Source organism: Argentina silus (genome assembly GCF_951799395.1).
Source record: "Argentina silus genome assembly, chromosome: 9".
In the NCBI taxonomy this organism is placed as follows: Eukaryota; Metazoa; Chordata; class Actinopteri; order Argentiniformes; family Argentinidae; genus Argentina; species Argentina silus.
In genome coordinates this window covers 14,180,466-14,195,465 of record NC_139663.1, presented here as the reverse complement: position 1 = coordinate 14,195,465, position 15,000 = coordinate 14,180,466, and the positions used below count along the sequence as shown (strand labels likewise).

Sequence of the window (15,000 nt, the reverse complement as noted above, 5' to 3'; positions counted from 1 at the left end):
GAGTTCAAACAAGTGAGGACTATCGAGTCTAATGCATGGTAGACAATAAAAGCTCAAATGTAATAAACATGCTCAGTAGCTGTTCCCCACAGTCTTATAGCAAGGGAGTAGAGAATGCATCTGTACTTGTATATAGATGAAAATAACCAACCTACAGTAATAGATAGTAAGTGTGTGTGTGTGTGTGTGTGTGTGGGTGTGTGTGGGTGTGTGGGTGTAGGATGGTTGAGCTGGTGGTGTGTGTGTATGTGAGTGTATTAGCATCTGTAGATGACAGCGTTCGCCACTTGCCTGTCTGTCTGAGATTTAGTGTGTATGTGTGTGTGTGTGTGTGTGTGTGTGTGTGTGTGTGTGTGTGTGTGTGTGTGTGTGCGTGTGCGTGTGCGTGTGCGTGTGCGTGTGCGTGTGCGTGTGTGTGTGCGTGTGTGTGTGGACCTAGGGTGAGCAGGAGCGAGATGGACGTTCAGGTAATTGGTTGAAGGCAGAGTATAATTCAGGCCCGACAAATCCATTTCACAGCTGGTACCCTGTCTGAGAGAGGATAAGCGGGGGTAGGGCAGGGCGTGTGGGGGGGGGGGGGGGGGGGGGCGGGGGGGCAGGCAGGAGAGAGAGAATAAGGTTGGGGGGTGGTGGGGGTGGGCTGTGGCAGAATTGGGGGAAGGAGAGTGAGGAAATGATATATGGAAAGATTGTAGGGATAAGTGTGTGTAGAGATGGGGGATGTGGAATAATACACAATCATACAGGACCCACTGCATGGGAATGCTTATGACCTGTGAAAGGGAGTCAGTCTTTTTTTTATTTTATTTTTTTAAATATCTACTAACTGAAGTTCTGTTAATAGATTAGTATATGTGTAGACTATCGTGTTTCAGGAACTTGCCAGATGAACGTTTCATTGTCTGAGTGTGTCAGGATAGGGAAAGTTTAGTTCAGACATGGTTTTTAAAAGAAAAAAATTGAGAACTGAAGTATTTTAGTGTATGAGGTGCTAGTAATTACACTGGCCCAGCCACATACTTGTTATGCAAAGCCGCTCTGCTCTCCCTCCCCCTCCCCCTCCCCCCCCCCCCCCCGTGTTTCTTGGGGTACAAAGGGCCGCCCAGTTTCCCAGGCTCCTCAATCCCAGCAGCCCCAGTCTGACCACCATGACCCCTGAGACACACATGCACACACAGACACACACATACACAAACACACAAACACACACGATTGGACACATACTATCTCTCGGTCTCTTTCCCTCTCTCTCTCTCTCTCTGGGGCTAGTGTGTGTGTGTATGTGTCCAAGTGTGTTTGTGTGTTTGTGTGTGTGTGTGTGTGTCCAAGTGTGTGTGCGTGCGTGCCTGCCTGCCTGGGAGCTTGCATACGTGTGTGTGTGTGTGCTTGCATACGTGTGTGTGTGTGTGTGTGTATATGTGTGTGTGTGTGTGTGTGTGTGTGTGTGTGTGTGTGTGTGTGTGTGTGTGTGTGTGTGTGTGTGTGTGTGTGCGTGCGTGCGTGCGTGTGTGTGTTTAACTGTAGGCTCTGGGTCATAGCTCCTACTCATGTGTACACTGCCCTATCGCTGTCAAGGACAGTACTGTCAAAGAGAGGATTGCAAAACCCCTCTCTCTCCTCTGCCAGAGGAGAGCATATGTGGAGCATATCTGTACACACACCTACATTCTATAATTTTCTATTGTGTTCCACTGTTTTGATTAACTGAGGTTGGATTAATCTCTCGATCCCTCTGACTTCCTCCCTACAGTGATACAGATCTTTATTCTAATTAACAGTTCCAGGTACGGATGCACCGATATGAGAATTCTGGCTGATACCGATTACAATTATTCATAACACAACCGGCCGATACCGATAACATATTTGTACCCAGGCATAAAATTAAATAAAGATTTCAATCATACAACTACAAAGTGACGGAACAACGTTTATCATTTATTGATATAAAAGAACGATCAAAAGAATGATATTGCATATACTTGTGTACACCTTTAAGGCCCCAGGGAATTATAGGTCACAGACATGAAGGACATAAGTAAGCACTTTTTCTTTTTTATTTGTGGTAAAATAAAGGTAAGGTGGGCTTGGTGAATAATGAACCTTGTTTATAAAGTTCCATACTGAGTCCAGTTGGTTTCCGACTTAGATACAAACATTACATCACATTAGAATCAGGTTAGAATCAGTAATCAGGCTGAATAATCGTTACATTTTAATCAGTAGATCACGATTGTGAAAATGTTTGTCAATACTGGCCGATTGCTGGCCGATCAATGGGATCCCTAATGCCGGGCTTACACCTTTACTTGCTGGCCTGTGTGTGTGGGTGTGGGTGTGGGTGTGGGTGTGGGTGTGGGTGTGTGTACGTGCGTGCGTGCGTCCATGTAAGGCAGGCTGCTCCTAGCATCCCTCTGTGATGTCAGCATACCCTTCCTCTTGCAACAAACACACCATGTTGGTGAGGTTATCACTAGCCTGCCCACACACACACACGCACGCACGCACGCACACACACACACACACACACACACACACACACACACTAGTATTTACTATTCATCATTATTATTTCAACTTCGTCAGCTGTAAAATGAACTGTCTCCATAAGTAACTCTCACTCCCATGAATCATCGGCTTGTCTGTCAGTGGAGTTTCATACCATTCCTCATTCCATTCCATGCATTACAACGAGCCTGCCTGCCTTCAGAAGCCTCTACTGTTTTCTATCTATTCATTTGTGTAAAAGACCCTGCACTGCACGAGCACTCGGCTGTAGAAGCTGCTCAGTCTTTTTAGGTTACCTTGAGTTTAGATAACATTGTTATCTCAATTCATTGTCATTGTTACCTGGTCATATCAAATCATTACTTGGCAGTGAGTAGCACGCACGTGCGCGCGCGCGCGCACACACACACACACACACACACACACACACACACACACACACACACACACACACACACACACACACACACACACACACACACACACACACACATACAGATAAGGTATCTAGGTGGTTGTTTTCGTTACAGGTAGGTCAATGGTCATTTCATTGTGACAGTGAGTTAACAGAGGAAAAGAGATTATGGTTCTGGAACACACACACACACGCACGCACGCACGCACGCACGCACGCACGCACACACGCACGCACACACACACACACACAGTGGACAGTCTTCTAAAGGCCACGTCAGTGGCCAGCACCCGGGCTCTTTCAACAGCGGCCTGGTGCTTTGTTCCCACAGTGAAACGTTGGCAGATTCCAGACTCAGACCAGCGCTGGACTGTATTTACATTGTCCCTATGTTGTTTAGGTTGCTCCTCTCCTCTCCCTTGTCCTGTCTGGCACGTGGTTGGTTGGTTTTATAGGTGTTTTTGTCTTTGGCTTTGAGAGAGGATTAACAGATTCCTTACATAATGGCATAGGCATGTGTGGTAAACAGGCGTGTAAAAGGAGACACTTAATGTCAAAATGCTGGAATCCCTCCTGCACGTGTGTGCTGTGTAGCTTGCTTGTGTAGCTTGCGCGTGCGCACACACACACACACACACACACAAGTTGTTTGAGTTCTAATACACATTTATTTTCATGAGAGAGAGCGAAAGAGACAGAGACAGAGAGAGAGAGAGAGAGAGAGAGAGACAGAGAGAGAGATGACACCCTGGTGCAGCTTGGTATGAGCCAATGCAGCAAAAATGTAGAGCTGGCCAGGGGAGCTATGTGAGTGCAAAGACACGCGCGCGCACACACACACACACACACACAAACTGAAAAGAGATATCACTGCATATTATGTTTTTATTGTATCATGCTAGACAGGCAGACTGGCAACAAAGGCACTTCAGAAACTCATCTGTTCGTTAGAATGAGAAGGGTGTATTATTGCATGCTATTAATAATCGTATTTTTGTCTTTAGTTATTTGGTAACCTTGATCCCAAATGAACTCAGGTTGTTGTTGTTGTTGTTGTCGTTGCCAGGCAAGCAAATGCAGTCAAGAAAGATAACGGATGACACGATAACATGTGTTTACATTCTTCAATAACAACAACAGTGAAACTCTAAAGAAGTTGCAGCAGGACTTCATGCAATGCTGTGTATTCCAGCAGCGACCATTTTGGGTCTGGTTGTCACTGTCAGAGGAAGTGGTGAATGCGTTTCCTGCGCTGTTCCCCAGCTAACCGAACGCAAAGGGGAGGAGGGGAAAGCAAAGAAGGTTAGCTAGCGAGTGAAGAAAATGGCGATCATGCAGGACGAATGCCTCCCCTCGTTGATGCTGCAAATGCGTTGAATTTCTTTAGCCTTACAGCCGGCTTTCATTTCCACTCTGTTGCACTTTAAATTTTATGAGGTAAGATTGATTTTTGCGACGTTTTTCGAGTCCGGGAATGGCTAGTTTGGAAGGATCCTTTAGGTTAGATAGCCGGACAGCCGAAGACAGAACCTGGCGTAGTTGAGTTTGCCCGCTGTTTGTTGGCCATTGAGCCAGTTAGCTTTAGCCTAGCACTTAGCCCTAGTGGAATTTGTAGAGAAGCAAAGGGGGAACCTTCAAGCAAGAAGAAAGCATAAAGAAAACGTTAGACATAAGGTTGATGTTATGACGGAGTACGTTAGATATTCGCCTTTTTTATTTATAATTATTTAGACCGTGTGAACGACCTTCTCTGAAACTTTGGTTGCTTGCTAACGCTACAGTGTTGTCGTATCGCTGTGTGACTTGCAGTCAAGCTTGCAAAGTCCGCTGCACAGTGATGCAGAATTGAAGGGCGTTTAGCCAGCTACAAATTCGGCCAAACATTTCCTGATTATGGTTGATCGATTGTGGAGAAAATAGGATCTGATCGTATGACCAATGTTAATTGAATACATAAATGAGTAGAGCAAGTTCTTGTTTGGTGGCTGTGCAGGTGCCGAAACTGTCACATTCTAGAATGCCGCTCCTGCAGCAATGTAGTAGCGAACCCGATGCACATCATTGCTTGTTTGACATTGTTGATATACAACATTAGGGTTAGGTAATTGGCGCTGAATCCCGCTGCTCCAGCCGGTGTATTACCAAGCTAGTTAGCTAGCCACCGGGGTTTCATGCGCAGGAATATGCTTCAATGTCGGCAAGTCTACTCCCTCTGTCGGTACAGCTAGCCGATAGACAGATACACAGCTATCTTTCTATTTTGTTGCAAAGGTTCGATTGCCTTTTGATGCTTTGCAGCCCTTCGTTTTGATTTAGCCAGGCAGTTTGCTGTAATGGTTGCTAGCCAAGTTAGAGCCTTCCTCAACATAAGCTGAGCTCCGAGCGGCTCTTGAACAATCACCTGGCCGGGCAGAGGCCATGGCATGTTATAAGCCGCTAGCCGCAGTCAGCTCGCTAAGTATGTAATGGCCGATCAGACCCAAGCATTAGCCCTCCATTTTCCCTTTAGACTACTATGCAGGCGCGATGGCTAACTAAGCTGGGCTAACATAGTACAGTATACATACGCATTATTCATTCAGTGTGATTGTAGCCTACTATGTTGTCTTCAGCGTTTGACTTTGCTATTTTGTTAAGCTTTGTCGATGAAGTTCAAGAGTTGTCCCGCATTGCTGGCGACAGTTCTGCATCCCAAGGACAACATTACTGGTCGCTTTAGTCACAAACAGTTCTCTAATGAAGCTGTTAAGATTTCCATGATTATGTGGCCTTGAATCTTGTGTCGTTTAAATGTCAATGTAATGGCGTTCATGAAATCTAAAATCGTAGAAAGACCTAGTTCTGGCGTTTCCCATAATGGGGCATATTGAAGCTAATTCGGGTGAGAGTCTGTGTTGTTGGGTCAAATATGATCATCGTCTTTTTGTTTTTGTTTCAGAGATTTGGAATTGGAAGCTGTTGCCACCAAAGAAACTGAAGAGTCAAAACAGGTGAGTTGCCCGTTTCCACCCCTCTCTCCTCCTTTCCCTCCTCCCTTCCCTCTTTCCTCCTCTGACCTATCACTTTGCTCTCAGTATTAATGAACTAAAGATCTGACTTTCCCCTCATACTGTGTGTGTGTGTGTGTCTGTGTGTGTGTCTGTGTGTGTGTCTGTGTGTGTGTCTGTGTGTGTGTCTATGCGTGCCCTCCTGGCCTTTCCTTTTGTAGGGGTGAGAGCGAGTGTAGTGTATACTAGAGCCCGCTAGCAAAGCCGGGGGTCGCAGCAGCTGCTTGCTTGTGTAAGCACATGCAGTTCCGTTTGAATTGAAGGGCCCGGAGCAGCCGAGCCGGGACTGCTGAGTAAGCTGTGCCGTTTTAAAACAGGCTAAATGAAAACCTCTGTCACACTTTGTTTGGTCCAGAGCTGTTTGTGTAGCTCATTGTGGTCATACAGTATAAGCAGAGACAAAAGAGTGGGTCCCCCCCAAACCCCCACCCACCCCCTCCAACCTCTGTTTCAGGTTCCCACCCCCCACAGCCTCCCTATTGGCCCCTGTGTGTGAAATGGAGCTCTCTGGGTTAAACAACCCGCTGATTTCCCCTGTGAGTGAGCTCAGTAGTTTGACTACTGTTGTTACACTGTTATACGCTGGTAAAGTGATTGCATCATAATCAAAGAAAGCCATGACAACAAAGCTGTCTGGGGACAAACATAGCAAGTTTGTTTTGGAAGCTCTGTAGGGGACTTGTGAATGTAGCTGTTTAAAAAAAAAAAAAAGACTAAATAGCTATTTTTGGACCGTGATAACATATTTTTATTTTTATGTTTGAGACGTGTACTCCTACAAGCAACGTGGCTAACGTGACCAGTCGCTAACATAGCTGAAAATCAATTTTTGAAAAATAAATCTTCTAACCTGCTCAGTTTTTCACACTGTCTCCGTTTCTGGGATGACGGGGAAAGCAAAATAATGAACACTGGTCAGTAATTTTATTACGCTGGGATCAAGTTTGACAGCTAAATATGAACATTTTTCATGTCAGTTTTGCAGCGTTGAACGTTTGTTCGAGTGTCTCCAGTGACGTTCCAATTTACCAGCGTATTAATTACACTGTGGCTCAGTTGGTAGAGCTTGGCGCTAACAACGCTTAGGTCGTGGGTTTGATTCCCACTGGGACCATATATACTGAAATGTATGCACTCACTGCAATGTAAGTCACTTTGGATAAAAGCGTCAGCTAAATGGCATATATTATTATATAAAACCTGGCTCATATACTGTACTGTATTCTGACTGGCCAGCAGGGGAGGCTGGGGGAGGTAGAAATCGGAGGACAGGCTCATTGTAATGCATGGATATAATTACACTAGTATAACGTAAAGGAGGTTGATTGGTCCACAGCAGTGTCACATGACCTGTTGTCGTGGGGCAGGGAGGCGATGTGCAGGAGGGCTCCTTTCAGGTATTAAAATGACCTCTAGTTGGGTCGCCATTCAAAGGTCGTTGTCACTCAACAGCTTCAGAACTTAAATCAAGCCCTTCCGCTCAGCCTTAGTTAATGTCTAGGTCGAGATTCGAGTAGACACCGTCACTGCCGGTGGCCACACAAACAGCTCTGGACCGCTTTCCACTGTCGGTTGGGCTCATTACCAGCTACGTTCCCCTCAGCCTACGCTAGGACCGATGTTGTGACGTAGGTTGTTTTTGTAGGTAATAGCCCGGATCGTGACGCAGTAAGATTGTGAGAATCACCCAGCATGTTGTTGTTGCTATCGTCTTGTGACCCAGGGATATGTAAGGTCAGTCTGTGTAATTCTCACTTCAGAGATGTGACCGTTGCCCCCCCCCCCCTCCCCCATGAGTATATAAAACTCGCCCTGTAAATACCACAGGACTGATACTCTTGGCCCTTGCCCTGTTACGTAGCGCTGCATGTGCATGTCACTCAGATGGCTAGTCTCCTACACTGTCCGCCGGGTCAGCGGATTCATTTGGCGTTTGCTTCAGTAGCGAACGTTCAGTTGTTGTCACTAGTGTCAGCCTCTTCTATTTGTCAGGAGTAACAGGGGGAGGCCGGTGGAGGCAGAAGTCGGAGGCCGGGCTCGTCGCAGCGCACGGAATGAGGAACGGCATCAAACCCGTGCGTTTGATACCGTTTCTCATTCTGTTCCGTGCGTCACAATGAGCCCGTCCTCCGATTTCTACCTCCACCAGCCTCCCCTGCAGGCTAGCCGCTGCCACTCATACACTCATGCACATCTCTCAAATGGCTACTAGTCACCCCCGTTCACTAATGTCAGTTGGGTCAGGGGATGAAAAAAATGAAAGAGAACACGCACGTCCTTACTTGTCTCCTGCTGAAGAGAGATGGTGGATCCATTTTGCTTGTTCTTCACTGGTACACTGTTGTTATTTGCCTGATATAAATATTGTTATTGTTGTAGACCTTATTCGGCTGCAGAGTTTGCTTGTGATTCAGTAGCTAGCCTGTGTGTTTATTAGCATGGTTCTGTTGCCACGGTATTTACCCTGTTAGCCTGCGGGCTAAGCCCTTTGGGTAGAGGCCAGGAGTTTTTCCGGGGAAAACCTCCTGGATCCAGGAGGCGGGGAACCTCCTGGATCTCCCTACAGGCCCAGCATTTCTTCCTGGTGTGTGACTATTTCCCTGGCGGAGGTGCCAGACAGCAGTCAATTACTGTGAGAACATGTTAATGCAAATTGATGCAAATGTCATGGCTGTATGTAAATTAGCCACGCGACCGCCTTGTGAGGATGTGTGTCACCCATGACAGAGAGGAGCCGTTTTAGTGCCCCTGTTTGGCTTTGCTATTGCTTGCAGCCATTTCGGTGTGGGAAGTCTCCTAGGTGTTATGGTGCATTCAAGTGCTCCTCTGAAACACAGAGCTTCCCACCATGATTTAGTGAAGGATTTTGCATCGAGCTACCCATCATTCTTAGACTGCTCCAAATGGGGAAACCCTGAGATGGGAGGTACGTGAGTTGCTGAGACAACATTTTCTAAGTTTCCCATTTCAGAGTGGCACTTGAATGCAGCATTATTCAACCCTGTGGTTGTCTGATGCATGGTTGTGTTTACAACGTTGTTGCCTGTATCGAGATCACTTCTCTTGTGAACTCTGACCCCCCCCCCCCTGACCTTGGTAGACATGCACTCAAGAGCAGGGTTAGTGTTAAAAGGTCAGAGAAACGCACTGGGGCTTGTTCAACAGGGTGCAATGGCCCAGAGGCTGCATATGTAAGATCTGGAGAAATAGCGTCTTTCCTTTGGTAACACTTAACGTGATGTTGCCTGTGTGGTAGCGTAGGCGCAGGGTCCACCCCAAAGAACCTACCAGTGGCGCCACCTTGTCGACTCTGCTCGGCCGCCATGTAAACGTTTCAGAGCAAAGTAGACTGATGATTCATGAAAGAGTGACTATCTTTGATCGGCAATGAGATTGTTGTTAGAAGTGAAAGCGTTATGTTCCTCAGCGTTTAGCTGCTATAGCTCCTACTCCTGGTGTCTGGGCCCGACGGCCTGGTGGTGGCTGATGTGGGGGGGGCTGTTATATTGGTTGGGGGGCTGTTATAGTGGTGGTGGTGGTGATGGGGGGGGTGGGCCCTGTTATAGTGGTGGGGGGGGGCTGTTATAGTGGTGGGGGCTGTTATAGTGGTGGTGGTGATGGGGGGGCTCTTATAGTGGTGGGGGCTGTTATAGTGGTGGTGGTGATGGGGGGGCTCTTATAGTGGTGGGGGGGGGCTGTTATAGTGGTGGTAAAGTGGTAGAGGCTGGTTCCAGTGTCCTCTCTGCTGTGTCGACAGGGTGAACGTTCCCCTCTCAGCTCTTGGTTTTGGTGGTGGTGGTATTAGTGGTTTGTGGTTACCCTCCTGGTGTCTGGGATCTGCCCCTCAGCTGTGTCAGCAGGGTAAAAAAAAAGAGAAAAAAAGTAACCCTTCCTTCTTCTAGCATTGTGACCGCCAATGGCCCCTTGGTCCTGGCATAGATTTGTTTTCTCTTATGATGGCTGATGTATAGATGATTCACTTACTTTACACAAACGTACTTGTTGTAAGTCGCTTTGCATAAAAGCGTCTGCTAATTGGCAAAAATGTAATGTTCCTCAGCTGTGTAGTGGTTGACTCCTAGGGTCTAGGGCCTGGCCTCTCAGCTGTGTAGTTATGATGGTTGTGGTAGTGGTAGTAAGATAGTGGTTGACTCTTATTGTCTAGGGCCTGCCCTCACAGCTGAGTAACGGTGGTGGTGGTGGTGGTGGTGGTAGTAAGGTGGTAGTGGTTGACTGGTGGTGTCTAGGGCCTGCCCTCACAGCTGAGTAACGGTGGTGGTGGTGGTGGTAGTAAGGTGGTAGTGGTTGACTGGTGGTGTCTAGGGCCTGCCCTCACAGCTGAGTAACGGTGGTGGTGGTGGTGGTGGTAGTAGTAAGGTGGTAGTGGTTGACTGGTGGTGTCTAGGGCCTGCCCTCACAGCTGAGTAACGGTGGTGGTGGTGGTGGTGGTAGTAGTAAGGTGGTAGTGGTTGACTGGTGGTGTCTAGGGCCTGCCCTCACAGCTGAGTAACGGTGGTGGTGGTGGTGGTGGTAGTAGTAAGGTGGTAGTGGTTGACTGGTGGTGTCTAGGGCCTGCCCTCTCAGCTGAGTAACGGTGGTGGTGGTGGTGGTGGTAGTAGTAAGGTGGTAGTGGTTGACTGGTGGTGTCTAGGGCCTGCCCTCTCAGCTGAGTAACGGTGGTGGTGGTGGTGGTGGTGGTAGTAGTAAGGTGGTAGTGGTTGACTGGTGGTGTCTAGGGCCTGCCCTCACAGCTGAGTAACGGTGGTGGTGGTGGTGGTGGTAGTAGTAAGGTGGTAGTGGTTGACTGGTGGTGTCTAGGGCCTGCCCTCACAGCTGAGTAACGGTGGTGGTGGTGGTGGTGGTAGTAGTAAGGTGGTAGTGGTTGACTGGTGGTGTCTAGGGCCTGCCCTCTCAGCTGAGTAACGGTGGTGGTGGTGGTAGTAGTAAGGTGGTAGTGGTTGACTGGTGGTGTCTAGGGCCTGCCCTCACAGCTGAGTAACGGTGGTGGTGGTGGTGGTGGTAGTAGTAAGGTGGTAGTGGTTGACTGGTGGTGTCTAGGGCCTGCCCTCACAGCTGAGTAACGGTGGTGGTGGTGGTGGTGGTAGTAGTAAGGTGGTAGTGGTTGACTGGTGGTGTCTAGGGCCTGCCCTCACAGCTGAGTAACGGTGGTGGTGGTGGTGGTGGTAGTAGTAAGGTGGTAGTGGTTGACTGGTGGTGTCTAGGGCCTGCCCTCACAGCTGAGTAACGGTGGTGGTGGTGGTGGTAGTAAGGTGGTAGTGGTTGACTGGTGGTGTCTAGGGCCTGCCCTCACAGCTGAGTAACGGTGGTGGTGGTGGTGGTGGTAGTAGTAAGGTGGTAGTGGTTGACTGGTGGTGTCTAGGGCCTGCCCTCACAGCTGAGTAACGGTGGTGGTGGTGGTGGTAGTAAGGTGGTAGTGGTTGACTGGTGGTGTCTAGGGCCTGCCCTCACAGCTGAGTAACGGTGGTGGTGGTGGTGGTGGTAGTAGTAAGGTGGTAGTGGTTGACTGGTGGTGTCTAGGGCCTGCCCTCACAGCTGAGTAACGGTGGTGGTGGTGGTGGTGGTAGTAGTAAGGTGGTAGTGGTTGACTGGTGGTGTCTAGGGCCTGCCCTCTCAGCTGAGTAACGGTGGTGGTGGTGGTGGTGGTAGTAGTAAGGTGGTAGTGGTTGACTGGTGGTGTCTAGGGCCTGCCCTCTCAGCTGAGTAACGGTGGTGGTGGTGGTGGTAGTAAGGTGGTAGTGGTTGACTGGTGGTGTCTAGGGCCTGCCCTCACAGCTGAGTAACGGTGGTGGTGGTGGTGGTGGTAGTAGTAAGGTGGTAGTGGTTGACTGGTGGTGTCTAGGGCCTGCCCTCACAGCTGAGTAACGGTGGTGGTGGTGGTGGTGGTAGTAGTAAGGTGGTAGTGGTTGACTGGTGGTGTCTAGGGCCTGCCCTCACAGCTGAGTAACGGTGGTGGTGGTGGTGGTGGTAGTAGTAAGGTGGTAGTGGTTGACTGGTGGTGTCTAGGGCCTGCCCTCTCAGCTGAGTAACGGTGGTGGTGGTGGTGGTGGTAGTAGTAAGGTGGTAGTGGTTGACTGGTGGTGTCTAGGGCCTGCCCTCTCAGCTGAGTAACGGTGGTGGTGGTGGTGGTGGTAGTAGTAAGGTGGTAGTGGTTGACTGGTGGTGTCTAGGGCCTGCCCTCACAGCTGAGTAACGGTGGTGGTGGTGGTGGTGGTAGTAGTAAGGTGGTAGTGGTTGACTGGTGGTGTCTAGGGCCTGCCCTCACAGCTGAGTAACGGTGGTGGTGGTGGTGGTGGTAGTAGTAAGGTGGTAGTGGTTGACTGGTGGTGTCTAGGGCCTGCCCTCTCAGCTGAGTAACGGTGGTGGTGGTGGTAGTAGTAAGGTGGTAGTGGTTGACTGGTGGTGTCTAGGGCCTGCCCTCACAGCTGAGTAACGGTGGTGGTGGTGGTGGTGGTAGTAGTAAGGTGGTAGTGGTTGACTGGTGGTGTCTAGGGCCTGCCCTCACAGCTGAGTAACGGTGGTGGTGGTGGTGGTGGTAGTAGTAAGGTGGTAGTGGTTGACTGGTGGTGTCTAGGGCCTGCCCTCACAGCTGAGTAACGGTGGTGGTGGTGGTGGTGGTGGTAGTAAGGTGGTAGTGGTTGACTGGTGGTGTCTAGGGCCTGCCCTCACAGCTGAGTAACGGTGGTGGTGGTGGTGGTGGTAGTAGTAAGGTGGTAGTGGTTGACTGGTGGTGTCTAGGGCCTGCCCTCACAGCTGAGTAACGGTGGTGGTGGTGGTGGTGGTAGTAGTAAGGTGGTAGTGGTTGACTGGTGGTGTCTAGGGCCTGCCCTCACAGCTGAGTAACGGTGGTGGTGGTGGTAGTAGTAAGGTGGTAGTGGTTGACTGGTGGTGTCTAGGGCCTGCCCTCTCAGCTGAGTAACGGTGGTGGTGGTGGTGGTGGTAGTAGTAAGGTGGTAGTGGTTGACTGGTGGTGTCTAGGGCCTGCCCTCTCAGCTGAGTAACGGTGGTGGTGGTGGTGGTGGTAGTAGTAAGGTGGTAGTGGTTGACTGGTGGTGTCTAGGGCCTGCCCTCTCAGCTGAGTAACGGTGGTGGTGGTGGTGGTGGTAGTAGTAAGGTGGTAGTGGTTGACTGGTGGTGTCTAGGGCCTGCCCTCTCAGCTGAGTAACGGTGGTGGTGGTGGTAGTAGTAAGGTGGTAGTGGTTGACTGGTGGTGTCTAGGGCCTGCCCTCTCAGCTGAGTAACGGTGGTGGTGGTAGTAGTAAGGTGGTAGTGGTTGACTGGTGGTGTCTAGGGCCTGCCCTCTCAGCTGAGTAACGGTGGTGGTGGTGGTGGTAGTAAGGTGGTAGTAGTAAGGTGGTAGTGGTTGACTGGTGGTGTCTAGGGCCTGCCCTCTCAGCTGTGTCGGCAGGCTGATTGTTCCCCTCTCATAAACAGATACCCCTGGCTTTGTGTGTGTTTGCTCCGGGAGGCCCCTGTTGTTGAGCCAGCCATCTGCTGGGCCACTTCAGGGACGAGAGAGAGCAGGTCTGGGGTGGGGGAGGGGAGGAGGGTGGAGGAGGGGAGGGCGAGAGGCCCCCGGGAGGGAAGAGAGAGGGAGGGAGGGTGGACTCACTCACTCACTCCAGCTCTTCGCTGGGGGTGACAGAACCATTTAGCGTAACTACTCAGGAAAGCAGTGGAGGATTTGAGCTTTGATTCCGAGTCTTTGATTCTGATTATTTTATTGCCCGAGTATCCTCAACAACTGCAACCGAAGCCATACTGAGAGCTGCATTTGTAATCATTAATCTCAGATTGCTTGTTAGTAGGAAGCCAGTACATTTTTATGGGGATTATGCCCTATTAACCAGTATGCTGTGCTGTACACCTCAACCTAGAGGCAACCACAAACCCCACCTGCTTCCCTTGTATTGGAAAATGTAAGTGCAAGTCGTTAAATAACCGAGGTAATGATTTTAAAATGTTCTTGGTATATTGAGAAAAGTGGTTAATTACAGAAATGTCATTTTAGAGTGGATTGTAAAGAAAATGCGATGCTTCTTCCTTTCCTTGTAAGTTTCTGTTGACCTCCCTCATAGACTTTTGCTAGCGAGGTCAAGGAAAAGTTACATGGAAAGGAAGGATTGGAGAGAAACCTTGAACCCCTGTTTCAAACCTGGGGAAACTTGGGTTGTGTGACAGACACACTGGCCCCCCCCCCCCGGGCCCTGGATAGTCAGGGACAACACAAGGAAAGTCATTGCAGAATCCCAGAACCCTGGAAAAATCTGGATTTTCCAGAACAGGATTTCCTAGGTACCCACCTGAACAAGTAATGTTGCTAAGGTGTGTGTGTGTGTGTGTGTCGGGATTGTCGCTGTGAGGTGAGTAGAGTAGAGTGAGCGAGAGGGCAGTCAAAGTGAGTAAGTGAGAGTGATTGAGAGAGAGAGAGGGCAAGGCGGTGTGAGAACAGTGAGGTGTGTGTGTGTGTGTGTGTGGTGTTGTGTGTGTGTGTGGGGCTCTGACCCACAGAAGTGGCTGTTTATAGAGTGGTAATTCAGCTCTGTAATCTCATAAGGAGATTAGTGGCCAGCTTTCTCCTGCTGCCTAAATGGCCCCCCTGCTGTGGTAACGTTCACTGGTCCGATTACATTCCCAAAACACAGTCCCTCCAGAAATCTGTGTTTGGATCGATTTCACCTGCGTTGTAATTAAACAAACAGACAATTTAGCAAAATGGTATTCGTCTGTGGTTCGTGACAATCACGGCTGGAGATGCAGAAACACGTTTTGGATACTCTGGTTGAAGTGAGCGTCATACTACATTTTGTGTGTTGGAACATAACATTGGTGCTGTTAAAACAGAGGTTGTCCCCTCTTTAATGGTGGCCTTTGTAAAATGTATTTCGGAGACACCAATCAGAGGGGAGGGGCCACATCAGAGAGAGAGTGTGTGTGTGGCTTGGAGGATGGTCCTCTGTGGCTCAGTTGGTTGAGCATGGCGCTAACGACGTTTAGGTTGTGGGTTCGATT

General features: G+C 49.3%; 1 protein-coding gene across 1 annotated transcript in view; it reads left to right on the top strand.

Moving 5' to 3' along the window:
- The first annotated feature begins 4,171 nt into the window (after window positions 1-4,171).
- Window positions 4,172-15,000, top strand: part of LOC310809122 (trinucleotide repeat-containing gene 6A protein-like) — a 33,859-nt gene continuing 23,030 nt past the window's right edge. The window contains exons 1-2 of the mRNA XM_083676280.1: window positions 4,172-4,360; window positions 5,862-5,913. The gene's annotated coding sequence lies outside the window, so the exon portion shown is untranslated. The remainder of the gene's footprint in view (window positions 4,361-5,861; window positions 5,914-15,000) is intronic.